Genomic DNA, 8,542 nt, shown 5'->3' with positions numbered 1-8,542 from the left:
TTCTTGGTTTGCTCCCTCCTTCCTCAATCATTTTGTTTCTTAAATTCCACACACACACACACACACACACTCACTCACTCACTCATTCTATATCTGGGAAGATCTGGGATCTAGCTGTTGCTTTACAAGAATTTCTGCTCCCTCTGATTTTGNGGTTGTAGGATCGAGCCCCAAGTCAGGCTCTGTGCTGAGTGTGGAGCCTGCTTAAGATTCTCTCTCTCCCTCACTCTGTCTCTCCCTCCCTCTGCCCCTCTGCCTCTCTTTCCTGTGCCCACTGTCTCTCTCTCAAAAATAAAAAATTAAATAAGATATTAAATAAAAATAATAAATCAACTATACTTCAACAATAAACCTTTAAAAGTATTTATTTGTTTATTTTTGAGAGAGAGAGAGAGAGAGAGCCAGCACCGGGGAGGGGCAGAGAGAGAGGAGGACAGAGGATCTGAAGCAGGCTTGGCACTGACAGCAGTGAGCCCGATGTGGGGCTTAAACTCACAAACAGTGAAATCATGACCTGAGCTGAAGTTGGACATTCAACCAATGGAGCCACCCAGGTGCCTCCCAATAATAAAGTTCTAAAATATGTTGTTATCATATATTTTCTGTTATCTCTTCTCTAGGGCTTTCTGCTTCCTTGCAAGTTTGTGTCTTAAAAAATTTCCTTTCAGTCTTCCTAGTGGGGTTTCAAGAGGGACCCAAGATACATGTATGAGGTCACTTTGCCTTGTTTACCTAGAAACGCATGTGATTCTAAAATATACCCCCAAATACAGCAGTGATTTCTTTTTCCACCAAATGAAGAAACTTATGAAATGTTGAGAGAAGGTGAAAGTCTTGATGATTGAGGCTGATTTTTTTAAATTTTTAAATTTTTTATTTATTTCTGAGAGAGAGAGAGAGAGAGAGACAGCGTGAACAGGGGAGGGTCAGAGAGAGAGGGAGACACAGAATCCGAAGCAGGCTTCAGGCTCTGAGCTGTCAGCACAGAGCCCGACGGGGAGCTCGAACCCACAAACCGTGTGATCATGACCTGAGCCGAAGTCGGACGCTTAACCGACTGAGCCACCCAGGCGCCCCGAGGCTGACTTTTAAAAGTCCAATATTTTATGCTAAGCTTTAGAAATCACAGTATGTTGGATCTCAAGCGATAACCTCAGACCGCCCAGTGTATTAGATGCATCACTGAGTTGCACCTGGGAAAGCAGCAAGCACTGGAATATGCCAAAATGGTCTTCCCTGGTTGAGTGTTGTGCTTATATCGGCTTCTTTTTCTTGAAATGTCATGTGCTCCAGTATGAAAAAGCCACCTTGTACGTGCTGTCTATCACGTTGCCGAGCATACTGAAAACACAAATACTGGGTGTTGAGTTAGATTACTTCCATCTTGAATCGAGAAGCATATTGCTGATGCTCGGCAGTCCTGAGTGAGTAAGGAGCATGAACAAACCGTTGTGTTATTCACACACCGTAGTTAGCATCTATTGTCACCCCCTCCCTATCCTCCCTTCAGCCTCAGCTGGCTATCATTCCCTGATTTTCTTGTGAAAGACCAACCCTTCTTGCCTTGTGGGGTCTATGCTTTGGTGACAGTTGAATTCAGCCCTATTTCCAGGAAAGGATGGTGACTCAAGTGTGGCCACTCACAGCGGTTCACCCCCTTGGCCAAAGACACTGATTCATGAATGGGTGTGTGACCCGGTTAGACTTAGCCAATGAGATTCAAGCAGACGTTAGCTGGGGCTATCAGATGAGTGTCAAGCTGGACTTCAACCTGAGATCCTGGGCAACAGGAGCAGCTGGGAGACACTGTGGATCCTGAAGGTGAAGCGAAAAGGGCAGTAGGCAGGGAGGAAGGCTGGAGGCAAAACGACTTGTGATGGATAATATTGCCTGAATTAGGCTGTGTGAGCCAAATAAATGCTCTATGTCTTATTTCTGTCACTTGCCACCAACCTGACTCACCTAGCAAAGCCCCTCATTGCCCCTTGCATAGCTGGTGCTCCCCCAACACTGGCTTCCACACTAATTCTTACCTCAGTGAAAAATCGCTTTTGTAACATGGCTGTTCAGAGAGAACAACAAAGAACTGAGCACTTCTCACTCATCTATGTTCATTACATATGCCAAGAGTACATTTCCTGTAGCCATAATATGAAATCTCTGCTCACATCAATGCCGTAATAAGTGCTTGTTTATACAGCGTGCCGTTGATATTAGGGGCTGTATAACACCATCATTTGATCAGAGAATTTTGCCAACAGGCCATTCCATTTTCCTTCACAGCATAACATTTCCATTAGGTTCGTGAGTGGTTTTACAAACCTCTTGGCAGTAGTAAAACTTGAACCTTTAGCATCCTGGAAAGCATAATTTTTACCTTATTCTGGAAAATCTCAGTTGGTTTCCCAGAGAGGTCATTGTGCTTTGTTTATGAAAAGTATTCAAGGCTTTGGTGGCTTCCAACCACTATTTGGAGTTTCATAACAGGCAAAAGGGATCTAGAGGCAAAATCTAATTTTCTTATGACGATTGTGTTTCTTATTTCTATTCTTTTTTGTCTGCCCATCACAGCTTCTCTTGTTCCAGCAATACAGAGTCAGCTCTATATTCATACTGATTTCTCGTGCACTTTTGCATTTGTGAAGTTATTCTGCACTGCAGTATTTAGATAACTTAAAAAAGTTTTTTTAATGTTTTTATTTATTTCTGAGAGAGAGAGAGAGACAGTGAGAGGAGGGGGGGGTCTGAGAGAGAGGGAGACACAGAATCTGAAGCAGGCTCCAGGCTCTGAGCTAGCTGTCAGCACAGAGCCCGATGTGGGGCTCAAACACACAAACTGTGAGATCATGACCTGAGCCGAAGTCGGACGCTCGACCAACTGAGCCACCCAGGCGCCCCTAGATAACTTTTTTAAAGTTTATTTATTTATTTTGAGAGAGAGAGAGAAGGGGGGGGAGAGAGAGAGAGAGAGAGAGAGAGAGAGAGAGAGAGAGAGAGAGAGAATCCCAAGTAGGCTCTAGTGCAGAGCCTGATGTGGGGGCTCAAACTCACGAACTGCGAGATCATGATCTGAGCCAAGATCAAGAGTAGGATGCTTAACCGATTGAGCCACCCAGGTGCCCCTCGATAACTTTTTATTAACTGCTTTCATGCTTCAGTGGACTGCTGATCCATTTTTACAAATTGGGAATATGACGAAGCACTGTGGTTACAACAAAAAATGCAAAAATTCAAACGCAGCCTGGCAAATGAATGTTAGCTGGTCACTTGAGTGTTTATGGTGAACGCACACACTTTAAAGTTGTAATAATTGAAGTTTCTGTGAAAATCATAGTTTATCTTAAATTCAAATTTATTAGATGTATGTGGACACAATCGTTTTATTTTTTTCTCTGAGACTCCTGAACTGGGTGTGAACCCCTTTTATCGATTTCAGGCATCACCCATGATCTGAGTATACCACACTCAGCCAATACTTCTCGGAGGATACTTGTTGGAGGATGCGTTACCAAGGAGGTGGTTGGAACAGGAAAGCCTTGACAGTAGGAGGGAGAACCATTGGCATCAATAGTATGATTTACCAGAATGTCAGCAGTACACAGGTTGGAACTTCCCAGATCTACTCTCTTAGCTACTTTCAAGCATACAATACAGTATTGTTAACTACAGTCACCATGCTGTACATTAGATCCCTGGAACTTATTGATCTTATAACTGAAAGTTTGTACCCTTTCATCAACATCTCCTGTTTCTCCCACCCATTGGCTCTTGGCAACCGCCATTCTACTCTGTTTCTATGAGTCTGATATTTTTAGATCCCACATACAAGTGAGGTCATACAGTATTTGTCTCTGTCTGTCAGACTTATTTTATGGAGGACCTACCTATACTGTAGCATATGTCAGGATTTGTTTCCTTTTTATGGCCAAATAATATTCCATTATATGTATACACAACATTTTGTTTTAGCCATTCATCTGCTGATGAAAATTTGGGTAAGATATTATTTTTAAAAATTTAGTTATTATTTTACGTATTTATACGGTCTCATTCTTTTTTATTTAAAAAGTTTTTTTATGTTTTTATTTATTTTTGTGTGTGAGAGAGATAGAATGTTAGTGGGGGAGGGGCAGAGAGAGGGAGACACAGAATCCCAGGCAGGCTCCAGGCTCTTAGTTGTCAGCACAGAGCCCGATGCCGGGCTTGAACTTATGAACTACAAGATCATGCCCTAGCCGAAGTTAGACACCTAACCAACTGAGCCACTCGGGCACTCCTACTCTGTCTCATTCTTATATAATTTAATTTGAGAGAGAATATTCATTCAGTTAAAATAAAAAAGGGGGGGTGCCTGAGTGGCTCAGTTGGTTAAGAATCCCCCTCTTGATTTCAGCTCAGGTCATGATCTCATGGTTTATGAGTTCAAGCCCCCTAGTTGGGCTCTGCTCTGACAGCACAGAGCCTGCTTGGGACTGTAGAGAATTCTCTCTGCCTCTCTCTCTCAAAATAAATAAATAAACTTAAAACATTTTAATAAAAAATTAAAAGAGAGAAATAGTGTATGATCTCACTTATATGTGAAATAATCTAAGAAAAGAGAGGGAGAGCGAGAGAGAGAAGTAGATACAGAGAACAGATTGATGGTTGTTGCTGGAGGTACAGGGTGGAGGTGGGGGTGAAATTGGTGAAGGTGGTCAAAAGACACAAACTTCCACTTATAAAATAAAGAAGTCATGGGGATGTCATGTACAACATGGTGAGTACAGTTAATAATACTGTATTGCATATTTGAAAGTTGCAAACAGAATAGTTGGTAGAATATCTCATCACAGGAAAAAAATTTTTTAAGTTTATTTATTTTGAGAGACAGAGCAGGGCAGGGACTGGTGGGGGGCAGAGGGAGAGAGAGAGAGAGAGAGAGAATTCCAAGCTTGTGCCATGCTCAGAGCAGAGCCTGATGTGGGGCTTGAACGCACTAACCGTGAGATCATAACTTGAGCTGAAATCAAGAGTCAGACGCTTAACCAACTGAGCCACCCAGGTGCCTGAGAGACAGTCATTTAATAAGATGAAGATGCATAAATTTATTTTTAAGCCTGTCCTGAATTTATTTAAATTTCATTTGTCCTTATGAAAATCTGGTTTATACAATTTCAGAAATATATCCAAAACATACCCACTGTGACACGTGGGATGTGCTTGAGTTATTAAACTATTTCCCTCCCAAGAGTGAGAAAGAGAAATGCGTCTCCCTGGAAGCTTGGGAAAAGGCTGCCTCGTATGGCCCTGCTCTCCAGAGTCACACACTTCTGTTGGGGACTCTGATCTTCCGTAAGAGAGACGCAGGGNGACCTGAGCCGAAGTCCGATGCTTAACTGACTGAGCCACCCAGGCGCCCCCCATTTGCTTTTAATTGACATAGTCCCAGGTGATCATGGGATCTGCATGATGTAATGAAATGCAAAAGAGGGGCACCTGCTAGTGTGAGGTGTTGCCCGTTTGAGTCAGTGTGGATTGGTATGGGGCGGGGCTTAAATTCCAAGCATGATTCAGGCAAAGGAGAGGAATGAGACTGTTCTCTTACCCTCTGCACATTGTTCTTCATTCGCTCCTACGGTATGTGAGGAGCCGATAATGCGGAGGTGATAGTGACATGCTATTATTCATAAACAATTTTTTATTAAGACATATTTCACATACCATAAAATTCACCCTTATAAAGTGCATAATTCAGGGACGCCTGGGTGGCTCAGGTCATCATCTCATCATTGTGGGTTCCAGCCCCGCATCGGGTCTGTGCTGACAGCTCAGAGCCTGGATCCTGCTTCAGATTGTGTGTGTGTGTGTGTGTGTGTGTGTGTGTGTGTCTCTCTCTCTCTCTGCTCCTCCCCTGTTCTCACTGTGTCTCTGTCTCTCAAAAATAAAATAAACATTAAACAAATACAGTGTATAATTCAGTAGGTTTTAGCATATTCGCGACGTTGTGCAGACATCGTTACTAATTCTGGAACATTTTCATCATCCCAAAAAGAAACCCATACCCACGAACAGTCACTCCCCATTTCTCTGCAACCTCCCCCCACACAGCCCTAGGCAATCATTCTGTCTCTATTTGCCCATTCTACACAATTCATGTAACAGAATCATATAATACATGGCGTTTGTGACTGGCTTTTTTCACTTAGCATAGTTTTCCAGGTTCATCCATGTTGTAGCATGTATCCGTACTTCATTTTTTTTTTAAATTAATGAATAGGATTTCATTACGTACCTATACCACGTTCAGTTTACCCATGTCTCAGTGGGTTGTTTCCAGTTTACTGATATTATGAATCACGCTACAATAAACCTTCGTGTACAAGTTTTCTGTGGACGTATGTTTTCATTTCTCTTGGGTATATACCTAGGAGTGGAATTGCTGAGTCCTATGGTGACCCTATGTTGAATTTTTTGAGGAGCTCAGACTTCTTTCCAAAGTGGCTGCCCCATTTTACATTCTCGTGAGCAGTATATGAGGTCCCCGGTTTCTGTATCCTCGCCAACACTTGTTATTGTCTCTCTTTTTGATTATAGCCATCCCCGTGGGTCATGCTGGGTATTAGATACACTCTCACATGCTTGGCTCAATATGTATTTTAAGACAGTTGTCAAGAACCATCCCTGGGGGTGTGTGTGTGGGGGGGGAAGAACCATCCCTGAGGAGGTAATAAGCATGAAAAGGTTCTCTAATAGTGTTTTCCTAGAGCATCAGTCTGTTGAGGCTTTCCTAGGTGGGATCTGGCTCCTGAAGGAATAGTTGTGTGTTTTTTAAGAGTATCAATTGGATTAAATGAAACAGCGGCTTAGGTCAAAAATGAGAATGAATTTCACGAACTCAAAAATGTTTCCGGGGCGCCTGGGTGGCTTAGTCGGTTAAGCGTCCGACTTTCGCTTAGGTCATGATCTCGCAGTTCATGGGTTTGAGCCCCACGTCGGGCTCTGTGCTGACTGCCAGCTCAGAGCCTGGAGCCTATTTCAGAGTCTGTGTCTCCCTCTCTCTGACCCTCCCCTGCGCATGCTGTCTCTCTCTCTCTCCTAGAAATAAATTTAAAAAAATATTAAAAAAATGTTTCCAATTTTTCTGTTGCGCAAGGCCATGGATTAAAGCCTCATTGTGCATTTGAGGCTTTTTTCTATCAATGCAAGCACAGTACTCTGGTTCCAACATGGAAATAATTACAGAGGTGATAAGCTCCTTTTTTTTTCTAATTTGTTATTTTTGTAGTTACTGAGTTGGCATGTCTAGTAATATGGAAGCCATTTGCAAATACGTTTTTCCCCAAGAGGTTTCGAAGCTAAAAAAAGTCTAGCTTGTTAGTGGGTGCTCCTGTTGCCGGCTCCCACCTGAGTTAAGGAATGGAGTCTTGTGAAGATGATACACCACATGCGAAATAAACATCCTCTTCAAACTGAACATACCCTTCCATGTTCCAGTGCAGAAGGAAGGCAGGCATTATAGGCCAGACGTGTTGAACTGCCTCGTGCCGTCACGTGCTAAAACAACAAGGAAAATCTGAGCAGTTGACAGATATTTCACTATTTTCAAAGAGAAAAGCATGACCTAATGTTATTTTGTTCAACATTCCTGTTTAGTGTTAAGGTTCAAAACCACTTAGATAGATACAAGAGAGAGCTTACATATTGGAATGAAAAATGGGACTGCTAAACGGTGCTCATATGAACTGACATACTTTTATTTTATCATCTTCAATTTTTTTATTTAAAATTTTTTCTCATCTGTGGAATTTAAGAAACAAAGCTTATGAACATATGGGAAACGAGTGGGTGGGGTTAAGAAAAGAGATGGAAATAATCCATAAGAGACTCTTAAAGATAGAGAACAAACTGAGGGTTGATGGAGGGAGGTGGGTGGGAGATGGGCTAGATGGATGGTAGATATTAAGGAGGGCACCTGTTGGGAGGAGCACTGGGTGTTGTGTGTAGGAGATGAATCACTGAATCTACTCTGAGACCAATATTGCACTGTATGTTAACTAACAAAAATGTAAACAAAAAATAAAATAAAATGAAAAAATAATTTCTATTTTTTTAGTCATCTCTACATCTAACGTGGGGCTTGAACTCATGACCCCAAGATCAAGAGTCGCATGCTCTACCGACTGACCCAACCAGATGTTCCTGGCTGACATACTTTTAAAATATTTTATGGGGCACCTGGGTGGCTCAGTTGGTTAAGCATCCGACTTTGGCTCAGGTCATGATCTCATGGTTTGTGGGTTCGAGCCCTGTGTAGGACTCTGTTTTGGCAGCTAGCTCAGAGCCTGGAGACTGTCTTTGGATTCTGTGTCTCCCTCTCTGTCTGACCCTCTCCTGCTCAAGCTCTCTCTCTCTCTCAAAAATAAATAAAACATTAAAAACATAAAATAAATATTTTATTTTAGAAAATTTCAAACATAAAATATTACAAACATTGATATCATTCCCTTTCCTCCATACCCATTTCTCAGTTAACATTTTCTAATTCTTATTTTAAGCTAGCCCC

The sequence above is a fragment of the Crocuta crocuta genome, unplaced genomic scaffold, assembly GCF_008692635.1.
Source record: "Crocuta crocuta isolate KB4526 unplaced genomic scaffold, BGI_CrCroc_1.0 scaffold657, whole genome shotgun sequence".
NCBI lineage: Eukaryota > Metazoa > Chordata > Mammalia > Carnivora > Hyaenidae > Crocuta > Crocuta crocuta.
The sequence above is the reverse complement of the archived record's forward strand: the minus strand, read 5'-3'. Positions refer to the sequence as shown.